Source organism: Canis lupus, chromosome X (assembly GCF_048164855.1).
Source record: "Canis lupus baileyi chromosome X, mCanLup2.hap1, whole genome shotgun sequence".
In the NCBI taxonomy this organism is placed as follows: domain Eukaryota; kingdom Metazoa; phylum Chordata; class Mammalia; order Carnivora; family Canidae; genus Canis; species Canis lupus.
Genome location: NC_132876.1, coordinates 53183151 through 53209612, shown reverse-complemented (window position 1 = coordinate 53209612; position 26462 = coordinate 53183151). Strand labels below are relative to the sequence as shown.

The window sequence follows — 26462 nt, the reverse complement described above, 5'->3', positions numbered from 1 at the left end:
TTGGTGCATGACACTGGCAGTCAGACCAGGTGCCTGCCCCTAGTTCCTCTGCCAGGGCTGCAGTTGCAGTGATTGGTAGGGGCTCTCTCTGTGCTACTAGGCATAAGGTTTGGCTTCTGGGACTTTGGGTGCACTATTATGTATGGTTATCTTCCCCTTTACCCAGGGTAGGATTCACTTTGGAGTGGTGTCAATTCCTGCCAAGGCTTCTTGCAGGATGTGTAGAGTCAGGAGCCACTTTGGAGGGAAGCCTGCAGAGTGAAATGGGTTGGATAGGATAGATCTACAGAAAAAGGTGTGGGTAGTCTGTGTGGTCCCAAAAAGATAGGCAGAAAGCATTTGCAATGGTTTTTGCAAGTGTCCTGCTAATTAGGCTGTGGGTGGGGAGAAATGGCATCCATTAGCTCTTTTGTTTTTGGAGAAATCTCCTAAATATCCCTGTTCCTCCAACACATATTCTAAGATTAATAAATAAATCTGCTTCATGTATACCCCAGGCTCTTTAAAAACTGCTACTTCTATGCTGTGCCACCACTGGGTTATTTGTTATGCTGGCTCTTTAAGAGTAGGAACTCAGTTTCCTATTACCCTTCAGCTCTATATGTATGGGCTCTTTCTCCTAGTGCAAGTCCTCCATAATTTGGGTTCATGGTATGTGGTCTGATCCTCTTGTTTCTCTGTGCTTGTAATGTTCCTTTGTGGTTAGTCTCACTGGGAGTTTGGTTCCTGATCCCATCTCTGTCCCACCTACACTTTTTAATGTGGCCTCCTCTCTACAATTAACTGTGGAAAGTCTGTTCTGCCAGTCCTCAGGTCATTTTCAGAGTTGGTGGCACTGATATGGTTGTTATCTTGGTATGTCCATGGGACTAGGTGAACTCAGGATTCTTTTACTCCTCCATCTTCCTTTACCTAAAATCTAGTTTTGTCAGGTTCCAATAGAGCAATATTATTAGCTACAGATTTGATTGTCATGTTTTCTTCCTGTATTAACCTATAAAAATAGTCTGAAATTTCCCTATTTATCTCAGGTAATAACCCTTGTCTTGAAGTCTCTTTAGTCTTACAATTTCATAGACACACAAACCTTCTTACACTTATTTTTGTACTATATAACTTTTTGTACCCTTATTTTCAACCTGTGTCATTATATTGAGACACAATGCCTATTGTAGCATACAATGAAGGCAGCAGTTTGTAAATCTTTGTCTTTTAGTTGGAGAGATTAGTCTACTTACATGTAAAATAATTTATTGATATGTATGGGTTTAAATCTATTATTTTGTTTTTCAATTTTTTTCTATTGGCCTCATTTGATTTTCGTTGTTCTGTTCCTCCTTTCTTATCTTCTCTTAGGTTAATTAATTATTTTTATTCAAGTGCCAATAATCTTTTATTGAATGTAGTTCTCAATTAGGATATGAAAGGATTCAAGGGTGTCAGGCAAAGGTCATGGTCAGGAATCCAGAATGTGTTTCCACACTGGGCCCTCTTCAGTGGTACTTGTGTAGCAGCTCATGTTTGAGTTCCTCGTAACAATGACAGCAGTTGAAAAGCACATAAACTGCTAATACCGTAGAAAACCCAGTGATCCCCCTTTCTTTACAATGGCATACTTGTTGTAATACTTGTAGTAATCTCTTTGAAACACTCCAGTAATGACTTTAGGGGTGAAATCCTACATCAATAACCAGCTTTGCAGTTCTTCTCCTTCAATTATATGGATTAAGCTATCTTGGAGTCCTGGGTATCCATTATCAGGTAATTTTTTTTTAAGTTTTCCATTTAAATTTCTCTTATGGCTTTTTAACTTTGCCTTTTATATTAGTTTTTAGTGTTTGCTGTATGGATTATGATATGCATCCTTAACATTTCAGTTCACTTAGAGTTAATATTATATAAAAGGTTATTTTCAAGATGTTGTACATATCTTTGTTTTGGGAAATTTGATTATGAGGTGCCTCAGTTTTTGTTTAGTGTATTTATACTTCTTAGGGTCAGTGAGCTTCTTAGATCAATGTACATTTATGATTTTCACCAAATTTGGAAAATCTTCAGGCTTATATCTTCAAGTGTTTTTTGCTTCATTTTTTCTCCTTTCTTCTTCTGGGAATCCAAATACATGTGTGTTATATGATACAGTCTTATGTGCTTGAAGTGTTAGATCAAACATAGGCAAACTCTTGTTCTTCATCTGAATCTGGTCTTTTTTAAGGGCCCTCAAGCTAAGAATGGGAAATAAAAATGGTTTTCATATTTATAAAAGTTTGTTAAAAAAACAAAAACAAAAAGGAAAACAAAGAAGAATATGCATCAGAGATTGTATATGGCCTACAAAGCCTTACATATTTACTATCTGGCCATTTGTACAAAAACATTGTTGTCTTTTGCATTAGAGGGTGGATTTTGTGGGTGTTATAGTAATTTAATTTGAAGCAGAAAATCCTGGAAAGAGGGGAGCCATAGATGGGGGGAGCTTGCAAATCTCCTTATAAGCTCCTTTTTATCCTAATGATGCTCTGGCTATGGATTGGTCTTAAGGGAAGTGATTTATGAAGGTGTCCCTCAAGCAGTATGATTTCCTTTCAAAGGTAAAAGAACTCTATGATTTTTATAGATTTTGTTTTCTCTCCAGTTCCTTCAAATAGCAGTTGTTTTTATATTTTTGGCAGAGTCTATAATTGTTATCTATGGGAGATTTAGTTGATACAATCCACTCTTCCAACACCAGAACTCATCAGACTTATTTTTAATTAAGTAGAATATAAATTATAATAAGTGGATGATTAAAAACAGATACATTTTTATTCTTTTGTAAACTATGCTGCATTTTAATGCTTGGTTTCTCATGCAAATGTGTGCTGCATTTCACTACAGGCACTAAAAAATCTTCTTCATTGTATAGACTAGGCAGACATCAAAATAATAGCAATAAGTTTTTGTCTATTTGGGTTGCATTTATGTGTCTCTCATCTGTAATAAGAATTTACCCACTAATATCCATTATCATTGCCTATAGATTTCTTTACTGGTCTTCTCATCCACAGTAGTTAATCAAATGATTTTTACAGTTAAAAAATCTAGATTTTTTTTAAAGTGACCAAATGTGAAAAGAAAATCCACTTCTTATATTTTAAAAAAGGATTTAGTTAATGCTTTTAGTACATCTGAGTAACCTACATAACTTTCATCCATATATCCAATGTCTAAGAATTTAGCCTAAGAAAATAATCATGGTTGTACACAAAACACATCCACCAAGCGCTCATTTCAGTGCTATTTTCAATATTATGATAATGAAAACTAGCTTTTCTGCCATCTTTCTGTGGTGCCACAATGGTGTACATGAAAGTCCTGGCAGATGCTCTCAAGAGCACTAACAATGCTGAAAGAGAGGCAAATGCCAGATTCTTATGAGGCTTTGCTCCAAAGTCATCATCTAGTTTCTAACCGTGATGATGAAGCATGGTTACATTGGTGAATTTGAAATCATTATCACAGATCTTGGAAAACTGTTGTGAACCTCACAGGCAAATTACACAAGTGTGGAATAAGGAGCCCAGATTTGATGCACAACTCAAAGATCAAGAAAAATGGTAGAGAGGGAGGCGGCAAGATGGCAGAAGAGTAGGATCCCCAAGTCACCTGTCCCCACCAACTTACCTAGATAAATTTCAAATCATCCTGAAAAACCTACGAATTCGGCCTGAGATTTAAAGAGAGAACAGCTGGAATGCTACACTCAGAAGAGTTCACGCTTCTATCAAGGTAGGAAGACGAAAAAAAAATAAAGCAATAAAAAGCATCCAAGGGGGAGGGGCCCCACGAGGAGCCGGGCTAAGGCCACGGTGAGTGCCCCCAGACCGGAAAGCCCCGTCCAGGAGAAGCAGGAGCTACACCAATCTTCCCCGATGGAAAGGCTCTCACAGGGAGTTGGAGCAGGATCCCAGGAGGGGCGGGGATGCTCTCAGGCTCCCAGGGGCAATAACAGAGGACCTGCACCCCGGGGGGAAAGCAAGCCATACCCCACAGCTGAGCTCCCTAAATGGCTGCAGTGGGTGCCCGGTTGGGACCAGGAGCTGCTCGGGGCGGGTCCGGGAGGGAGCTGCGTGGCCCCAGCAGTGGGACTCCAGCAGCACAGGCCCTGGAGCCCAGGGTGCCTGGGGACACAGCCCAGGATCCAGTGCTCCTTCCGGAACAGGCAGGGGCCGGGAGGGCCCAACACAGAAAGGATGCTCCTGCAGCCAAAGGGGTGGGGGTGGGGGCGAGCTGTGCAGATCAGGTGCTCACACCTGAGAATCAGCACAGCAGGTCCCTCTCCCAGAAGACCAGCTAGAAGGACTGGGGAAAAGCAAGTTATTGACCAAGCAGCACTGGAAAGTTCAAGGGGAAGAGGAGGGATTTACAGTATATAGAATCAGACAATACTCCCACTTGTTTTTTGTTTCCTTGGCTTCCCCCACCCTTTTTTTTCTTTTCTTTTTTTTCTTCCACTTTTCTTTTCTTTTTTCTCTTGTCTCTTTTCTCCTTTTCCCAGTACAACTTGTTTTTGGCCACTCTGCACTGAGCAAAATGACTAGAAGGAAAACCTCACCTCAAAAGAAAGAATCAAAAACAGTCCTCTCTTCCACAGAGTTACAAAATTTGGATTACAATTCAATGTCAGAAAGCCAATTCAGAGGCACTATTATAAAGCTACTGGTAGCTCTAGAAAAAAGCAAAAAGGATTCAAGAAACTTTGTGACTTCAGAATTTAGATCTAATCAGGCCTAAATTAAACATCTATTAAATGAGATGCAATCCAAACTAGAGGTCCTAATGACGAGGGTTAACAAGGTAGAAGAACAGTGAATGACATAGAAGAAAAGTTCATGGCAAGGAGGTAAACTGAGGAAAAAGAGAAAAACAATTAAAAGATCATGAGTATAGGTTCAGGGAAAAAAAAGAAAGTCTCAGAAGGAAAAATCTACGTTTAATTGGGTTCCTGAGGGCGCCGAAAGGGACAGAGGTCCAGAAACTGTATTTGAACGAATGATACCTGAGAACTTCCCTAATTTGGGGAGGGAAACAGGCATTCAGATCCAGGAGATAGAGAGATTCCACCCCCACCCCCTTAAAATCAATAAAAACCGCTCAAACCTCAACATTTAATAGTGAAACTTGCAAATTCCAAAGATAAAGAGAAGATCCTTAAAGCAGCAAGAGTCAAGAAATATCTAACATTTATAGGGAGAAATATTAGATTAACAGCAGACCTCTCCACAGAGACCTGGCAGACCAGAAAGGGATGGCAGGATATATTCAGGGTCCTAAATAAGAAGAACCTGCAGCTAAGAATACTTTGTCCAGCAAGGCTCTCATTCAGAATAGAAGGAGAGATAAAGAGCTTCCAAGATAGGCAGAAACTGAAAGAATATGTGACCACGAAGCCAGCTCTGCAAGAAATACTAAGGGGGGATTCTGTAATAGAGGAAATCCAAGGAAACAATCCACAAAAACAGGGACTGAATAGGTATCATGATGACACTAAATTCATATCTTTCAACAGTAACTCTGAACATGAATGGGATTAATGGCCCCATCAAAAGGTGCAGGGTTTCAGACTGGATAAAAAAGCAAGACCTATCTATTTGCTGTCTACAAGAGACTCATTTTAGACCTAAGGACACCTACCACCTGATAATGAAAGGTTGGAGAACCATTAACCATTCCAATGGTCCCCAAAAGAAAGCAGGGGTATCCATCATTATATCAGATAAACTAAAGTTTATCTCAAAGACTGTAGCAAGAGATGAAGAGGGACACTATATCATACTTAAAGGATCTATCCAACAGGAAGACCTAACAATCATCAATATTTATGCCCCGAATGTGGGAGCTGCCACGTATATCAATTAATAACCAAAGTTAAGACATACTTAGATAATAATACACTTATACTTGGTGACTTGAATGTAGCACTTTCTACAATCGACAGATCTTCTAAGCACAACATCTCCAAAGAAACAAGAGCTTTAAATGATACACTGGACCAGATGGATTTCACAGATATCTATAGACCTTTACATCCAAACTCAACTGAATACATATTCTTCTCAAGTGCACATGGAACTTTCTCCAGAATAGACCACATACTGGGTCACAAATCAGGTCTGAACCGATACCAAAACATTGGGATCGTCCCCTGCATATTTTCAGACCATAATGCTTTGAAATTAGAACTAAATCACAACAAGTTTGGAAGGATTTCAAGCACGTGGAGGTTAAGGACCATCCTGCTAAAACATGAAAGGGTCAACCAGGAAATTAGGGAAGAATTAAAAAGATTCATGGAAAATAATGAGAAAGAAGATACAACCATTCAAAATCTTTGGGATGGAGCAAAAGCAATCCTGAGGGGGAAATACATCGCAATACAAGCATCCATCCAAAAACTGGAAAGAACTCAAATACAAAAGCAAACCTTGCACCCAAAGGAGCTGGAGAAACAACAGCAAATAGATCCTACACCCAGCAGAAGAAGAGAGTTAATAAAGATTCGAGCAGAACTCAATGAAATAGAGACCAGAGGAACTGTGGAACAGATTAACAAAACCAGGAGTTGGTTCTTTGAAAGAATGAATAAGATAGATAAACCATTAGCCAGCCTTATTAAAAAGAGAGAAAAGACTCAAATGAATAAAATCATGAATGAGAAAGGAGAGATCACCACCAACACCAAGGAAATACGAATGATTTTAAAAACATATTATGAGCAGCTATATGCCAATTAATTAGGCAATCTAGAAAAAAAGGACACATTTCTGGAAAACCACAAACTACCAAAATTGTAACAGGAAGAAATAGAAAACCTGAACAGGCCAATAACCAGGGAGGAAATTGAAGCAGTCATCAAAAACCTCCCAAGACACAAAAGTCCTGGGCCAGATGGCTTCCCAGGGGAATTCTATCAAACGTTTAAAGAAGAAACCATACCTATTCTACTAAAGCTGTTCGGAAAGATACAAAGAGATGGAATACTTCCAAACTCTTTCTATGAGGCCAGCATCACCTTAATTCCAAAACCAGACAAAGACCCCACCAAAAAGGAGAATTATAGACCAATATCCCTGATGAACATGGATGCAAAATTCTCAACAACATACTAGTCAAAAGGATCCAACAATACATTCAGAAGCGTATTCACCATGACCAAGTAGGATTTATCCCCGGGACACAAGGCTGGTTCAACACCCGTAAAACAATCAATGTGATTCATCATGTCAACAAGGGAAAAAACAAGAACCATAGCATCCTCTCAATATGCAGAGGAAGCATTTGACAAAATACAGCATCCATTCCTGATCAAAACTCTTCAGAGTGTAGGGGCAGAGGGAACATTCCTCAGCATCTTAAAAGGCATCTACGAAAAGCCCACAGCAAATATCATTCTCAATGGGGAAGCACTGGGAGCCTTTCCCCTAAGATCAGGAACAAGACAGGGATGTCCACTCTCACCACGGCTATTCAACATATTACTAGAAGTCCCAGCGTCAGCAGTCAGGCAACAAATAGAAATAAAAGGCATTCAAATTGGCAAAGAAGAAGTCAAAGTCTCCCTCTTTGCAGATGACATAATACTGTATGTAGAAAACTCCAAAGACTCCACGCCAAGATTCCTAGAACTCATACAGCAATTTAGCAGTGTGGCAGAATACAAAATCAATGCCCAGAAGTCAGTGGCATTTCTATACACTAACAAGGAGACTGAAGAAAGAGAAAATAAGGAGTCAATCCCATTTACAATTGCACCCAAAAGCATAAGGTATCTAGGAATAAACCTAACCAAAGAGGTAAAGGATCTATACCCTAAAAACTAGAGAACACTTCTGAAAGAAATTGAGCAGGACATAAAGGGATGGAAAAATATTCCATGCTCATGGATTGGAAGAATGAATACTATGAAAATGTCAATGCTACCTAGGGCAATTTACACAATTAATGCAATCCCTGTAAAAATACCATGGACTTTCTTCAGAGAGTTGGAGCAAATCTCCTTAAGGTTTTTGTGGAATCAGAAAAGATCCCGAATAGCCAGGGGGATTTTAAAAAAGAAAACCATAGCTGGGGGCATCACAATGGCAGATTTTAGGTTGTCCTACAAATTGTGGTCATCAAGACAGTGTGGTACTGGCACAAAAAGAGACACATAGATCAATGGAACAGAATAGAGAATCCAGAAGTGGGCCCTCAACTTTATGGTCAACTAATATTCAACAAGAGAGGAAAGACTATCCACTCGAAAAAAGACAGTCTCTTCAATAAATGGTGCTGGTAAAATTGGACATCCACATGCAGAAGAATGAAACTGGACCACTCTCTTGCACCATACACAAAGATAAACTCAAAATGGTTGAAAGATCTTAATGTGAGACAAGATTCCATCAAAATCCTAGAGAAGAACACAGGCAACACCCTTTTTGAACTTGGCCACAGTAACTTCTTGCAAGATACATCCATGAAGGCAAGAGAAACAAAAGCAAAAATGAACTATTGGGACTTCATCAAGATAAGAAGCTTTTGCACAAAGAAACAGTCAACAAAACTAAAAGACAACCTACAGGTTGGGAGAAGATATTTGCAAATGACATATCAGATAAAGGGCTAGTATCCAAGATCTATAAAGAACTTATGAAACTCAACAGCAAAGAAACAAACAATCCAATCCTGAAATGAGCAAAAGACATGAACAGAAATCTCACAGAGGAAGACATAGACATGGCCAACAAGCACATGAACAAATGCTCTGTATCACTTGCCATTGGGGAAATACAAATCAAAACCACAATGAGATACCATCTCACACCAGTGAGAATGGGGAAAATTAAGAAAGCAGGAAACCACAAATGTTGGAGAGGATGTGGAGAAAGGGGAGCCCTCTTGCACTGTTGGTGGGAGTGGGAAATGGTGCAGCCACTCTGGAAAACTGTGTGGAGGTTCTTCAAAGGGTTAAAAATAGATCTGCCCTACGACCCAGCAGTTGCACTGCTGGGGATTTACCCCAAAGATACAAATGCAGTGAAACGCCGGGACACCGGCACCGTGATGTTTATAACCGCAATGTCCACAATAGCCAAACTGTGGGAGGAGCCTCGGTGTCCATCGAAAGATGAGTGGATAAAGAAGATGTGGTCTATGTATACAATGGAATATTCCTCAGCCATTAGAAACGACAGATACCCCCCATTTGCTTCGACGTGGATGGAACTGGATGGTATTATGCTGAGTGACATAAGTCAATTGGAGAAGGACAAACATTATATGGTCTCATTCATTTCGGGAATATAAAAAATAGTGAAAGGGAATAAAGGGGAAAGGAGAAAAAATGAGTGGGAAATTCGGAAAGGGAGACAGAACATGAGAGACTCCTTACTCTGGGAAATGAACGAGGGGTGGTGGAAAGGGAAGTGGGCAGCGGGTGGGGTTGACTGGGTGACAGGCACTGAAAGGGGGGCGCTTGATTGGATGAGCACTGGGTGTTATGCTATATGTTGTCAAATTGAACTCCAATAAGACAAATGGTAGAACAACCTATTCCCATCTGACCAGTTTGGTTTCGTTGTACTGACAACTTCTGCTGGCATCATGGATTATGAAGAAGCAAGAGGAAAACATGCAGGAGGGATAATCCTGGCATTCTTTTTCTAGGGATGTAATACATATGTACAAATAAAATTCCTCAATTTATACACACACACACACGTACCTAAATGCCCCACAGCAAGGCATTGAAATTAAAGAAATAAAGATTGCAAACACATGATTGAATACTACTATTTGCATAACAAATAATAGTTACACATACACACAACTTACATAGATTCATGACTATATCCCTCTAAATGGAAGGATATTTTCTGTTTTTTTTTTCTACCAAATAATAACCATTTATTTAGCTAAAAAATATGGAGGTCAACAATTTGAGCTGTTTTCATCTGGGTGGTTCTGAAGATCTGGATCAAGTTCAGTTGATCTTTGCTATGGCTCATACATGTCTATGAGATTGGATGCTGGATTGACTGGTGATTGGTTAGCTCTCTGATGGCTGGTTAACCATCTGCTGAGATGCATTCTTATATCCTCCGGTAGATTAGATCAAATCTTTTTATAATATGGTAATGTTCTAGGCTCATCAAATCCATAAATAACAACACACAAGTGTTTTTCAAGCTATTGCTGCTGCTTTAAAAAAATAATTGTGGTTAAAAAAAACCCACATAAAATTGGGGTGCCTGGGTGGCTCAGTCAGTTGAGCATCTGACTCTTGATTTCAGCACAGGTCATGGTCTCAGTATCATGAGGTCAATCCCTGTGTTGGGCTCCATGCTCAGCATGGAGTCTTCTTGAAATTCTCTCTCTCTCTCTGACTCTGCCCCTCCCCCTGCTCCCATTCTCTCCCTCCCTCTCTCTCTCTCAAAAGAAATAAATAAAATCTTAAAAAAAATGTAAAATTCACCATTGTACTCATTTTTAAGTGTACAGTTCAGTAGTGTCTACTATATTCCCATTGTTGTGCAATAGGTCTATAGAACTTTTTCATCTTGCAAAACTAAACCTCTATACCCATGGAACAATACCACATTTCCCCCTCCACCCAGTCTTTGGTGGCCACCATTTTATTTTCTTTTTCTGTGAGTTTGACTACTTTAGTTATTTTATATACCTGAACTCATACAGTATTGTGTTTTTGTTACTGGGTAATTTCATTTAGTATCACATCCTTAAATTTCATCCATGTTGCATCCATATCACTATTAAAGCTGAATAATATTCTATTGTATGTATATGCCACATTTTCTTTATTCATTCACACACTGAAGAACATTCTGTTGCTTCAGCCTCTTGTGAATAATGCTGCAATGAACATGAGTATGCAAATATCTCCTTGAGAACTTGCTTTCAGGGATCCCTGGGTGGCACAGCGGTTTAGCGCCTGCCTTTGGCCCAGGGCGTGATCCTGGAGATCCGGGATCGAATCCCACGTCAGGCTCCCGGTGCATGGAGCCTGCTTCTCCGTCTGCCTGTGTCTCTGCCTCTCTCTCTCTCACTGTGTGCCTATCATAAAAAAAAAAAAAAGAACTTGCTTTCAATTCCTCTTGGATATATACCAAGAAATGATATTGTAGGATCATATGGTAATCTAATTTTTAATTTTTTGAATAAACTTCATATAACACTACACCATTTTACAGCCTCAACAACAGTGCATAAAGGTTCCAATTTTTCCATATGCTCACCAATAAATATTATATCCTGGTTTTTTTTATAGTGGCTCTCCTAATGAGTATGACATGATATCTCATACAATGTTTTAAGTTCTTATTTAAATTTCAGTTATTAACATACAGCATAATATTAGTTTCAAGTGTACAATTTAGTGATTCAATACTTACATACAACACCAGATGCTCATCGCAACAACTACCCTCCTTAATCCCTATTACCTATTTAATCCATCCAGCCACCTACCGTCTGGTAACCATCAGTTCTCTATAATTAAGAGTCTGTTTCTTGGTTTGCCTCTCTCCTTTTTCTTCTATGATCATTTGTATTGTTCTTAAATTCCACATGAGTGACATTTTATGGTCTTTTTCTTTCTCTGACTGACTTTTTTCACTTAGCATCAAAATCTCCAGCTCTACCCACGTCATTTCAAATGGCAAGATGTCATTCATTTTTATGGCTGAGTAATATTCTGTTGTGTGTGTATGTGTGTATATATATATATATATATATATATATACACATACATACATACATACATATATACCACTTCTTTATCCATCCATCAGTCAATGGACATTTGGACTCTTTCCATAATTTAGCTATTATTGATAATGCAGCTATAAACATCGAGGTGCATGTATTCCTTCAAATTAGTGTTTTGTATTTTTTGGGTAAATATCTAATAGTACAATAACAGGATCATAGAGTAGAACTATTTTTAACTCTTCAAGGAATCTCCGTACTGTTTTCCACAGTGGCTGCACCAGTTTGCATTCCCACCAACAGTGTAAGAGGGTTCTCCTTCCTTCACATCCTCAACAACACCTGTTGTTTCTTGTGTTGTTAATTTTAGCCATCTGACTCATGTGAAGTGGTATCTCACTGTAGTTTCGATTTGTATGCCCTGATGATCAGTGATGTTTAGCATCTTTTCATGTGTCTATGACCATCTGTATGAATTGTATAGAAAAAAATGTCTATTCACATCTTACCATTTTTAATTGAATTCTTTGTTTTTGGGGTTTTGAGTTTTACAAGTTCTTTCTATGTTTTAGATACTAACCCTTTACCAAATATGTCATTTGCAAATATCTTCTCTCATTGCATAGGTTGCCTTTTAGTTTTATTGATCATTTCCTTCATTGTGTGGAAGCTTTTTATTTTGATGAAGTCATAATAATATATTTTTGCTTTTGTTTCCCTTGCCTCTGGAGACATATCTAGAAAGAAGTTGCTACAGCTGATATCAGTGAAATTACTGTCTGTGTTCTCCTCTAGGATCATTATGGTTTCAGGTCTCACATTTAGTTTTTTATTGAATTTTGAACTTAGTTTTGTGTATGGTGTAAGAAAATTGTCTAGCTTTCATACTTTTGTATGTTGTTCTCCGGTATTCCAAACAACATTTGTTGAAGAGATTGTCTTTTTCCTGTTGGATATTCTTTCCTTCTTTGTCAAGATTAGTTGACCATATAATTCTGGGTTTATTTCCTATCTTTCTATTCTGTTATTTTGATCTATGTGTCTGTTTTTGTATCAGTATCATACTGTTTATTTATTCATGAGAGACACACAGAGAGAGACAGGGACACAGGCAGAGGGAGAAGCAGGCTCCCCGTGGGGAGCCTATTGTAGGACTTGATCCCAGGACCCAGGAATCATGCCATGAGCCAAAGGCAGACACTCCACTGCTAAGCCACTCAGGTGCCCCCGTACTGTTTTGATCACTACAGATTGTAGTATAACTTGAAGTCGGAAATTGTGATGCCTCCAGTTCTACTTTTCTTTTTCAAGATGGCTTTGGTTATTTGGGGTCTTTTGTAGTTCTTTTTTTTTTTTTTTTTTTTTTTTTTTTTGCAAACACACGAGGGTTTATTTACAAGCTCCAGCTTGGGTCCAAGTGTACCCGGCACAGCAGAGCAGGGACTTGGACCCCGAGGTGGGTTTCAGCTTAGTTTTTTGTAGGCTGGTCTAGGGGACCTCCAGAAGGTGTGGAGCAATTCCTCAAGTTCTGTTTACATTTTGATATGGGGCCTTCAAGGGCATTGAGCTTTGTTCTTATTCTAATAGGGGCTTCCTGCCACTGGCTTGGGCTCTGTTTTTATTCTAAATGGGGCTTTCTAGGACATTAAGCTGTAAGCTGTTTTCTTCCTTTAACTGAAGGTAAAGTTCAGCTCTTATTCACAGGGGCCTGGGATGGCTGTACTTGTGCTAACGCTGAACTTAAAGTGGAATGGCCTTAATTTTCTCGGCCTCCACATTTCCCCCTCTCAGAGGAACCTAAGGAAGAACCCAATCATGGGTCCAGGCTGCTCTCAGAGTGAGCCAGGGGGAATGATTAAACCAGGATTCTAACCAACCTTGTTGCTATTCTCGCTCCCATTTACATTCCAGCGAAGAAGCAACATCCTACGTTTAAGGCAGCACATAACCCTTCCCCCTCATCCTTTGCTGTAAGAAGACTAATTCTAATCTCCTTCTATTTTGAAAGACAACCTCAGACTAGGGAGTCTTGGAGGTGGGAAATAAGTGAAAACTGCGCAGTCTTAGCTTTAGGGGATTGTCTTTGGTTGGCTTTTCCATTCTGGAACAAAGTCCTTGAGAACGGCGAGTGGGTCAGCGGGCTGGACTTGGGTGTAGTGGACCCAGGGAGTAATCCTGTCGACCTTGAGAGCGATGGGAGTGGTCAGGATCACGATGTAAGGTCCCTTCCAGCGAGGTTGAAGTGTCCGGTGTTGGTATCTCCACACGTACACCCAGTCACCGGGCCCATGTCGATGGGGTTCTGGGGGTGGCCCAGTCTCATAGAGAGCCCTCAGCTTAGGCCACACCTGCTCATGGGTTCGTTGTAACATTTGGAGGGAGAAAAGAAGTTGGTGATCATCAAATTCAGCAAGCACCTCAGGTTTTAAATTGGGGTAATAGGTGGAGGAAGACCGAACATGATCCCATCTTATATGGGGAGTTCCTCACCCTATATAGGGCGAAGGGGAGGAGTCACCCATTCCCGGCAGTCTCCAGGGTTAATTTAGTTAAGGTCTCCTTTAATGTTCTGTTCATCCTCTCTACCTGTCCTGAGCTCTGGGGCCTATATGCACAATGTAATTTCCAATCTGCCCCAAGTACTAGTGCCACTCCCTATGTTACCTTAGAGACGGATCCTGGGCCTTTGTCTGACCCAATTTTAACAGGAAAACCATACCTCGGTAAGATGTCTTCCAGCAGTTTCTTGGTCACGGTCTGTGCCGTTTCATGTTTGGTGGGAAATGCCTCTGTCCATCCTGAAAAAGTATCTACAAATACTAGTAAATACCTGTATCCGTATTTTCCAGGTTTTACCTCAGTGAAGTCCACTTCCCAGTAGGCTCCTGGGTGGTCCCCCCGAAGCGGGTGCCCGGGTTAGATCCATGGGCGGTGGCATTAGTTAACTGGCATGCGTGGCAGCTTGCCACAATCTGCTCGATCTTTGCTCGAGAGTCTTTAATAGTGATCTTTGCATGTCGTATGAGGTCTTCCATCTTCCTTGTCCCCATGTGAGGACTCCGATGCATTTGGGATAGGCCTCGCTGTCCCAGTTCCTCTATCAGGATGATGCTGGAGTCTGTGGCCCTCCACCAGCCACGCAAGCGCTGGGTCACAGGCAAGCATTTGATACAGTGTAAATCAGCATCAGTATAGTTGGGGGTGTCCGGCAGGGTCGGTGCCCCCGGATCGGGTAGCGTGGTTGCTAAGACCTGGGTCGCCAAAAGGGCCGCCTCCTTTGCTTTTAAATCGGCTCGCCGGTTTCCCCCGCTACTGGTGTGTCTGCCTTTTGGTGCCCCGGACAGTGGATGACGGCCAGGGCCTTGGGCAGCCAGAGGGCCCTCAGGAGTTCAAGAATCTCCGTTTGGTTTTGAACAGTCCTTCCCTCTGCTGTCAGGAGCCCTCCCTCCCTCCCTGTAAAGGGCTCCGTGGATGTGAGCGGTGGCGAGGGCAGACCTGCTGTCGGCGTAGATGTTTATGCGTTTACCTTCCCCCATGGTCAGCTCCTTGGCCAGTGTGGTCAGTTCTGCCCTGAGCAGATGTTTGGGCTGCCAGTGGCCCCGCCCAGACGGCTGCCGTCTCCGTGGTTACGGCTGCCCCCCCCCCCGCCCCCCGCATCTGACTCCTTTTCGGACAAAACTGCTGCCGTCGGTGTACCAGGTGATGTCCGCATTCGGCAGTGGCTGGTCCTGGAGATCAGCTCTGATTCCGTGCACCTGTGCCAAAATTTCTTGACAGTCATGCAGAGGGGGGGGTCCCAGTCTGGGTTAGGGAGTAGCATTGCCAGATTCAGGGTTGTTGGTGGCTTAAATAAAATTCTGGTAGGGTTCAGCAGTAGGCTCTGATAATGGGTCAGACGGGCATTGCTGATCCAGCGGTCTCGGGGCTATTTGAGTACCTCTTCAATAGCATGTGGGGTGGTAACGTGCAGTTCTTGCCCCATGGCCAGTTTGTCTGCATCCTTGACCATAGTGGCCACCACAGCAATAATTTTTAAGCATGGGGGCCATCCAGCAGCCACCGTGTCCAGCTTTTTGGGGAGATAGGCTATGGGTCTCTTCCAGGGACCTAAGTACTGGACAAGGACCCCTTTTGCCACCCCGTCTTTCTCGTCCACATACAGGTAGAAGGGCTTGGCTAGATCGGGCAACCCAAGAGCCGGGGCAGACAGTAAAGGCTCATTTAAGGTCATTAAAGGCTCTGTTCATGGCCTCTGTCCATTCAAACTTTTGCTGGTGCCTGGTGGCCTCATAGAGGGGTCTGGCCATCTCAGCAAAACCCGGAATCCATAAGCGACAGAACCCTGCTGACCCCAGGAATTCACGTACCTGGTGGACAGTTTGCGGCTGTGGGATTCTTAAGACAGTTTCCTTCCGTGCATCTGTCAACCATCTTTGTCCATCCTTTAATTTGTACCCAGGGTAGCTCACCTCTGCTCTGCAGATCTGGGCTCTTTTAGCTGAGGCCCGGTATCCTAGGGCTGCTATGGTCTGGAGCAAGTCCCTGGTGCCTTGCAGGCACGTGTCCTGGTCCTCTGCCACCAACAGGATATCATCTACATATTGTAATAAAGTCAAATGAGGGTGCTCGGAACGGAACTCACCCAAGTCTTCGTGTAAGGCCTCTTCGAAGATGGTCGATGAATTTTTGAATCCTTGTGGTAGTCGAGTCCAGGTGAGCTGGCCATTGATGCCTTTCTCAGGGTCCGTCCATTCAAAGGCGAAGAGGTCTTGGCTCCTGGGTGCTAAAGGCAGGCTGAAAAAGGCATCTTTTAAATCTAACACTGTATACCAAGTTTTGTCTGGAGGCAGGGTGGCGAGGAGGGTGTATGGGTTTGGGACCGTAGGGTGCATATCCTCTACTCACCGGTTGACTTCCCTCAAGTCCTGGACTGGCCTGTAATCGTAGAGTGCGGTTTCTGAACCAGCAGCAAGGGAGTGTTCCAGGCCGATTGGCAGGGCCTTAATATGCCCGAGTCCAGTAGTCGCCGTATGTGGGGTGTGATCCCTTTCGTGCTACTAGAGGCATGGGGTATTGGCGGACCCTGACAGGGTCTGTCCCCGGCTTCAGTTCTATGTATATGGCTGGTCGATGCTGGGCCAGCCCGATTCCCCCAGTTTCTGCCCACGCTTGGGAAAATTCCCGCAGCCAACAGTCAATGTCAGTCATTGGGGCTGAGGGCATTTGGTGGAGATGATATTCGTCTTCTAAACTCAGGACAAGCACCTGAATCGGGTGCCCCTTCTTGTTTAGGACTTTTGCCCCTTCGGGGTGGAAGCAAATTTGTGCCCCCATCTTGGTGAGCAAATCCCGACCTAACAACGGGTAGGGACACTCAGGGATGACCATGAAGGAGTGGGATACCCAGCCCCTGCCGAAATCCACAGTTCTTCGGGTAGTCCATGAGTATTGTTTGGTGCCCATGGCCTCTTGCACCCATGAAGTTTTGTTTGCCAATTTCCCTTGGGGTTGTCATAAAACTGAATGTTGTGCCCCAGTGTCCACTAGGAATTCAACAGGTTGCCCCTCCACTTTAAGAGTTACCCTGGGCTCTGGGAGGGGTGCCGAACCCCGACTCCCCTAATCGCCTAATCGGCCAGGTCCTCCATTTTCAAGATCTTGGCAGGGGCCTTAGATCTTTTGTTAGGGCAGCTTTTTACCCAGTGGCCCTCTTCTTTGCAATAAGCACATTGGTTTTTGTTCAGCTTAGGGCGCTCCCGATGGGGACCAGGGCCATCCTCCTTACCTGTCCCTGAAGCCAGCTTCTTGAGGTGCCTCCGTCTTTCCTGTGGGTCATCCCAGGTTGTGGCCAGCAGGATCTTGGCCAGGTTTCAGGTCTGCCAGTCACTTAGTTTGGTTTGTTGTTCTTCCGGACTTTCTCTATTATTATAGACTTGTTCTGCCACTATCACTAAGTCCTGCAAGCTCTTCTCTCCCAGTCTCTCTACTCTTTGCAATTTCTTTTTAATGTCTGGAGCGGCCTGGTTAACAAAAGCCATGATAATTGCAGCCTTTGTTTCCGGGGCTTCTGGGTTCATAGGGGTGTACTGCCTAAAAGCCTCTATGACTCTAAGAAGGCTGCTGGACTCTCATCCTTACCCTGTCTCACATCATAGACCTTGGCCAGATTGGTCGGCTTGAGACCTGCCATTAGAGTCTGGCGGTGGACCCGGAGTCTCTCCTTACCTTCAGCCGAGTTGTGCACTTTGGGGGGTAAAAAGGGTTTTAGCCAAGGAGGGGAATTTTCGGTCATGTCCTGCCAGGCCAGGATGTTGGGCACCTGGTCAGGGTGGCCATCGGGTTTGTCCCTGAAGATCACGGCCTTAACCATGTGTGAAACCCTCCGGATAGGGTCCTGGGGGTCTCTCGGATCCCGGACGAGCCCCCAAATGTTGTGCCCAAGATCACGAATCCGAGAAACCACCAAGGAGCTGACACCAATGCAAACACACGAGGGTTTATTTACAAGCTCCAGCTTGGGTCCAAGTGTACCCGGCACAGCAGAGCAGGGACTTGGACCACAGCAGAGCAGGGACTTGGACCGTCTTTTGTAGTTCTACACCAATTTTAGGATTGCTTGTTCTAGCTCTGTGGAAAATGTTGGTGGTATTTGATAGGGATTGCATAAAATGGGTAGATTGCTTTGGGTAGTATAAACATTTTAAAAATATTTGCTCTTCCAATCCATGAGCATGGAATATCTTTACATTTCTATGTGCCATCTTGAATTTCTTTCTTCAGTGTTTTATAGTTTACAGAGTTTAGGTCTTTTACCTCTTTGGTTAGGTTTATTCCTGGGCACCGTATTGTTTTGGGTGCCATTGTAAATGTAATCGATACCTTGATTTCTTTCTGCTGCTTCATTATAGGTGTATAGAAATGCAACAGATTTCCGTGTTGATTTTGTCTCCTGGAATTTTACTGAAATTGTGTATCAGTTCTAGCAGTTTCTTGGTTGAGTCTTTTGGATTTTCTGTATACAGTGTCATGTCCTCTGCAAATAGTGAAAGTTTTACTTCTTTCTTGCCAAACTAGATGCATTTTATTTCTTTGTGCTGTCTGATTGCTGTGGTGAGGACTTCCATTACTACATTACATAACAGTGGTGAGAGTGGACATCCCTGACTTGTTCCTGACCATAGAGGAAAATCTCTGTTTTTGCCCCATGGAGGATGATATTTACTCTGGGTTTTTCCTATAAGCCCTTTATTATGTTGAGGTATGTTCCCTCTACACCTACTTTGTTGAGGGTTTTTTTTTTTTTTATCATGAATGGATGTTGTACTTTGTCAAATGTTTTTCTGTATCTGTTGAAAGGATTATATGGTTCTTATTCTTTTATTAATGTAATATATCATGTCGATTGACTTGTGAACATTGAACCACCCTTGTAGTCCAGGAATAAATCCCACTTGATTGTGGTGAATGATTCTTTTATGTACTGTTGAATTTGATTTGCTAGTATTTTATTGAGAATTTTTGCATCTGTGTTAATCAGGGATATTGGTCTGTAGTTTTCTTTTTTTAGTGTAGTCTTTATCTGGTTTTGGTATTAGGGTAATTCTGGTCTCACATAATGAGTTTAGAAGTTTTCCTTCCATTTCTATTATTTGAAATAGTTTGAGAAGAATAGGTACTAACTCTTCTTTAAATGTTTGGTGGAATTTGCCTGTGAAGCCATTTGCCCTGGGCTTTTGTTTATTGGGATTTTTTTGACTACTGATTCAATTTCTTTGTAAGTGAATGGTCTATTCAAGTTCTCTATACCTTCCTTTTTTTAGTTTTGGTAGTTTATATGTTTCTAGGAAGTTATCCATTTCTCCTAGGTTGTCCAGTTTGTTGGCATATACTTTTTCATAATATTCTCATACACTTCTTTGTATTTCTGTGGTGTTTTCTCCTCCTTCATTTGTGATTTTATTTATTTGGGTTCTTTCTCTCTTTTTTTTGGAATAGGTCTGGCTAGAGGTTATCAATTTTATTAACTTTTTAAAAAGATATTATTTATTTATTTGAGTGAGAGAAAGACAGCATGAACAGAGGAAGGGGCAGAGGGAAAGGGAGAAGCAAACTCCCCACTGAGCAGGGAGCCCAATGAGGAGCTCAATCCCAGGATCCTGAAATCAGGACAAGAGCTGATGGCAGATGCTTAATTGACTGAGCCACTCAGGTGCCCCTTATTAACTTTTTCAAAGAACATCCTCCTGATATCATTGATATTTGTCTTTTCTGTCTATCCTTCTAGGATCCCTATAATATGAATGTTATTACATTTCATAGAGTCACTGAGTTCCCTAAGTCTATTCTTGTGTTGCATAATTCTTCTTTCTCTCTTTTGTTTAGCTGCATTATATTCCATTATTTGTCTCCTGTATAACTTATTCATTTCTCTGCTTCTTCCATCCTTGTGTTCATTGCATAAAGCCCATTTCCAATCTCAGTTATTGCATTTTTCATTAATGACTGATGTTTTTAACTCTTTAACCTGTCTGGTAAGGGTCTCCCTGAAGTCTTCCATTTTTCCTCAAGCCCAGCTACTATCTTATTATTATTGTTTTAATTCTTTATCAGCCATGTTACTTATATTTGTTTCACATAGATCTCTGTTCATGATCTTATCTTGTTGTTTCATTTGGGATGAATTCCCTCATCTTGGTATTTTGTCTAAGTATCTGCCTTCTTCTCTGTGTTAGAAAAGCCCATTATGTTTCCTGCTCCTGAGAGTAATGGCTTTATGAAGAAGAGATCATATTGTGTCCAGGACCTGACACTTCAGGGAGTATCTCTGGTATGTGGTCTGTGTGCTCTGCTGTTGTATTTTGGCTGCTCTTTCCTTCAGGTCAGTCCTCTGCAGAGATTCTTCTTGCCTACAGTGGACAGTGTTTGGTCCTGGACAAGAATATGGTAAGTTTTAACTAGGGGTACTCTAGTCTGCTTGTTAAATGAGACATGGTACTACTTCCACTAGAACTGAAGCCCTGAAGAATTCTCTGGCTAGAAAACATGTTTGTGGGCAGAGGTTTCTGCTGGTCTTCTGGGGAAGCTGTCTACCACACTGGAACTGAGGCAACCTTGACTGAGAAGTACAGTCCCACCAGAGTGCAGAGTTGTGGGACTTGGTGTAAGCAGGTTAGGCAGTCAGTGCTGGTACTACATTGTTTCCTGCAGGTGGCTCTTTGTTTTATGTTGAGGCATGGGGGAGTTAACTGGTATCAGCCAGCAACTTTGTCCTTAGAGAAATGTCTTTTTAATTCTGCCTCTCAGGGATGTGCTCCAAGAAGAATGAAAATCTCCCCTTCTGTGTGTCCCAAGCATTCTTCAGATCACTATTTCCATTCCCTTTGCCCCTAGATTGTTTGCCTGCTTTCTCTCCAGTAGTAGGGAGGTGCTCTCAGGGTTCTATCACAGACAAACATGCTGACCCTTAAAGCTCCAATATATAATCCCTGCTGGTTGCAAGAACTCATGAAAATCAGCCCCCCTCCTTTCTCAGCCAATGGCTTTGTGTAAATGTTCTCATTTTGCATTCCTCTATGTGTTCTCCCCCTTCCCTTTTCTCTGTACCAATGGCTCCCTCCCCTTCATAGCACCTACAATCTAGTTCTCCCCTAGTGCTAACACTTCCTATCTTCTTTGATATGGCTTCTCTTCCTTTAGTTGCAGAGTTTTTTTTTTTTTTCTTTTAGTCTTCAGGTTGATTTCTGGGGTATTTAGAATAATATGATAGTCATCTAGTTGTGTTCATGGGATGAAATGAGCCTAGGATCCTCCTACTCTGCCACCATATTCTCTCCGTTCATTATAGTTTTGATTTTCATCTCCCTGATCAATGAGTTTGAGCATTTGGTCATATACTTATTGGCCATTTGTATATCTCCTTTGAATAAATGTCCATTTAAGGCCTTTGTCTTCATTTTTCTTTTTGTGATTTTCTGGGTTTTTTTTCTGCAATGAATGCTTAGTAACTTTTATGTTGAAGAAATTATTGTGAATAATAATAATAAAAAAACATATCAAGCAAGTTGTTGCAATAAGTAGATGGACCAGTCTTGAGTGACCGGTCGGGGTAGCTTGTGGGTGGCTAGTGCTACTGACTTTATTTAGGATTAAACCCTTAAATAACCCTTAAAGTGGCAACTTTATTCCAAATCAAGGCCCCTCCATCTTTTGTGGATCAGTTAGCTTGGGTGACATAAAGCATGGCAGGCAGAGGATTAAGTAAGTGAGGCTGAACTGGAAATGCAGCCATGAAGCAGTAACAGCCTGTGTTCAAAATCCATGTAGGATACTTAGTGATCTTGCACGTGAAATCTCAGTCTGGATACTACAAATTATTGTTCTCTCAGGAATTTTGACACTTAGAAGAGAACTTTATTATGTAAGGTTTTTGGCTTTTATGTAGCCAATTCAGAAGAGGTGACTAGGCAAATCACTAAAAATTTTGTAATCTGGGTTTCAAGAAATGCTCTGTAAGCATTTAGGGCACAAGTTTATGTTAAATAAAGATAAGCAAAGAAAAGCTCATAGCATGACTTTAATTTTAAAATTCCAGTAAAAATAGGCACCTGGGTTGCTCAGTTGGTTAAGCATCTGCCTTTGACACAGGTCATTATCTCCTTCTCTTTTTGCCCTTCCCACCCCCACTCATGTTCTCTCTTATGCACTCCCTCAAATAAATACTCTTTTTTAAAGAGTTTACAAAAAATAACATTCCAGTAAAAAAATTTAAACCTTAAGTGATTGATAGCAATAAAGTGTGTTTCCCAAAAGTCTGGACTAGTGACAATACTAGCAAACTTGCTGGATGGAATTTCTGCCTTGAAAGGAAATAATGGGGAATGATGACATTCAAAACTCTTAATTGGGAATACAAACTATTATTATTTTCTTGAAGGAAAGGCTAATATGATAGCAGAGTGATCTGAGTAGGAGTACACACATTCATTCTGCAGGAGCAAATGAAAACTAGACATCTAAGGTAATTATGGAAAAGAGTTATTGGGTTCAATGAAACAACCATATATATGAATACTTCTATTCTTGCTTCTTAACTCTTTTAATTGAAATCCTAGATAGCATGCATGTTTAAGAACCACACTCACTCTTATAATACTACAAATTTCTTCCTGAAATGTCTTGCCCTTTACCCCCAGTATTATTTAATTTTGAGTACCTCTTGCTTTCTGTTATGGCTCCATTTGTCTCTTCTTTCATATTCTAATACTTGACTGAAACTGCATTTGGACATTATGTTGTCCTGCCATCTACCTCCTCAACATTTTACTTTTTTCAACCTGATCAACAGCACTTCATGACTAGCTTATTATCTTACAGCTATAAATTTTCTATCCCATTTTCAGTCATTGAAGTTTTGACTATATCATGTCTCTGCTCCTATGTATGGGTCAGCAATCTTGGCTTCGTATTTTAGTGTCTATCTACCTGCAACATTAATACTACCCACCTCTACTTCCTCCTGACTTATTTCCTCTGGGACAAGTCTATCTCATTACTCAGTCCTGTCTCTTGCTTTCTGTATCACAGTGCTCTCTGCCTTCTAAGATCGGTGTCCTATTTCCTTCCTTGAAAGATTAACTTTCTTTTTTTCTAGCCAATGAGCCTTGCTCTACATTATTATATGGTTCACCCTTGACCTCTAGTCATTCATTGGTTATGGATCACAGTATTCTATTAGCTTCTTATGATTTTTTAACCTTCTTTTCCCCCTCTTTCAGTGTATATAAGGAAATATACTCCTCAAGGATATGTTCTTTTTATTGTCCCAAAGTAAGAATGAAAAACATTTAATAATCTATTATAATTGTTTTCACTCCCCCACCCCAAATTATGTCTCTTTTTTCCCCTGGTGAATTCAATCTGTAATATGTTTACTTAGCACATTTTGACATTTAAAGAAGCTAATTAACCCTTGGAATACCCTCTGAGACATGTAACCAGTCTATAGAGGTAGCTGACATAAGGCTGGGAGCAAAGCCCAAGAATTTGTTTTTCAAATAGCTCTTAAGACTATGTTTTCTTTCACTTTGTCTCTCCACAATTTGAATAGATACAATCATGAATAAAGTACTTGGGTTTAGTTCACAAGGAAATTGCCAGAAATTGTGTGACCTTCTTGATACCCCAGATTTCTCTAATCAAACGCACGTTAGTCCCCTGTGAACTGCTTAGGAACAGCTGGGAGTCAAACCACAGAACAAGACTAATGCATATCATCTGGTTTTCTTTCCATTTCATCCAGAAAGACAAGATTACTCACCCTGATCTATCATTACAAGTCACTTCCAAGAATCCTGTAAGGAGATCATGTATGAGGGTGAATGTACAAGTCTGGAAAGGGAGAGGAAGGCAAAAGGAAGAGGACTAAATTGTTGCACAGATTTGTGTTGCTCTGGTTGACCACATTATCACAAAGATAAAATGGAATAGGAGAAAGTGAAAGAGCTCCCTTAGCCTCAATCTTACCAAGGTCACTTTTATTTGTTCTTTAAAAAATATTGAAAATATAATCTGTTTAGTCCTATGGCTTATATGCTATATAAGGCCATTTGAGATTTGTAGTTTGGGTTTTAAGAAGTAAAATGAGTTAGGGTGCTGAAAATGAATGAGAAAAATCAGTTTTACCTATCCATTATTATTATGTTTCCCAGTAGTAAGGAAGGGCTTTTGTATAATGAGGAAAATTACTGACAATTAAATGACTTTCTTCTCTTTTTCCAGTTCAAATGCAAGGTGATTGCTTAACCATTGCATCTAAATTATAGAGGCCATTGGTGATCATTAACAATGAATAAAATAGTTAAGTGCAACTACATATTGAAGAATGCCAGCCTAGTCAACACTTTCTTAATCATGTAAAAAATAAAGCAAACAATCTTAAACATATTAGACTCTCCTTATTTCCTATTGCCTTGCCCTGATGTGATGGACATTGTTTTTCAATCTTAGCTGAAATACAGTAATGGTTGGGAGAAAGGCCAGTTTAATTGAAAGTTTTCCTGTTCACAAACATTATTCATAAGAGATAGACTATTTCCTTTTGTGAGATGAAGACTTATTAGGATCCTTATTGAGAGATATAGGAAATTTGCCATAGCTATTTTGGTACAATGGTTTTAAACCAACTTAGATCAAATAGTCATCTTCATACACAACAGCTACTGATTTTCTTCCTTCTAACCATAAAGTAGTACATATAACAAATGTCTCTGATTTAGTAGTGGGGCTCGTTTCATATTAATACTTATTATAGGAGCAATACCTACAACAAAGATTTATGTGCTTAAATGTTAGGCAAATAAGTGTCAAGGCTAAACTTATACTTAAGATATGTTATCTCATTTAACATTCATTTATCTACATTTACCAATAAGGTAGCTATGGTTGAAGGATTAAGTGACTTGGCAAAAATTATCTATCTAGGAAATGGCAGAGCTGGAAAATAAAATCAGAAAGCTTGTTCCTTAGTTGGCTTGGCCTTCTATAACTAAACATCAGAGACTGAGTAGTTTATAAACATCAGAAATTTTTTCTCATAGATCTAAAAGCTGGGAAGTACAAGATCAAGGCACTGGCAGGTTTAGTTCCTAGTGAAGGCCTGCTTTCTGACTAATAGATTGTGCCTTCTCATTGTGCCTTCACATGGTGAAAGGGGAAAAGGAGTTCTCTGGGCCCTCTGTTATAATGGCATTAATCACTTCTAAAGGCTCTACTTTTTATATCACCAACTTGGGGGGTTATGAATTTTGAGGGACACAAACATTCAGATCATAGCAAATGCTATACTATATTGTCTTATCCTAGATTCAGGCAGGTGAGAAGGCCCAGAGTTACTTGCTAACAAAACTGTCTTTGAAGAATACAATTTAATGTTGTTTTTTTTTAATTAGGACACATGAAAATGTTCCAAAGTAAAACAGAAAAACAACAACAACAAAATATAATACAAAACACCACCTGAAGTGGGAGAGCTAGTTTCTTGTCTCACAGAGTTGAAGAATGAATCTTGCAGACAAAGGAGAGTGAATAAAGTGGTAGAAGTTTATTACATGAGGATACAGAGAAAGCTCTCAGGAGTGAGAGGGCTCCTGGCAGTGTTGCCACTGGGGGCTTGTAGGGTTGGTCTTTTATTGAAAGCCAACCAGGGAACCTAAATCTTTTCAGCATATATATTGATATCACCATTGAATAAGGACTAGTGAAAACAAGCTCAATAACTTACTTCCTTTTTAGGGCCCAGTAATTCTTTATTGGTCACAAGTAGCTGTTATAACAAGACCCCATCCCTGAAACCTAGGACAGGATGGTCTGGTTTATCTCTGGTTTCCTTTAATTTGCACATTTTGGGGGATTTTGTGAGCCTGATTCCATGGCCCTCTACCAAGCCCTTCTTGTCCCTTACTCACCACCATTTCAAATTGCCATAAATTCTCATCTATTAATCTCTTTCTCAAGGTTCAAATCTCCACATCTTTCTCAAGGTTCAAATCTCCTTATGTACCTGGTAATGATGATTGGAAAACAAATACAACTTAAGAAATGCTACTCACTTAAAGTATTACATTGTTGGGAGAATACTATTTGTACATTCAACAAGATAGTAGTGATCCACTTATGGTTCACTATCTATGTAGGTGGGGTGAATGTGTTCTATCTCT

At 40.8% G+C, this 26462-nt stretch overlaps 1 pseudogene; it reads right to left on the bottom strand.

The window, feature by feature from the left end:
• Positions 1–13453: 13453 nt before the first annotated feature.
• The window catches only part of LOC140628475 (uncharacterized), a 58819-nt pseudogene continuing 45810 nt past the window's right edge, over positions 13454–26462 (bottom strand).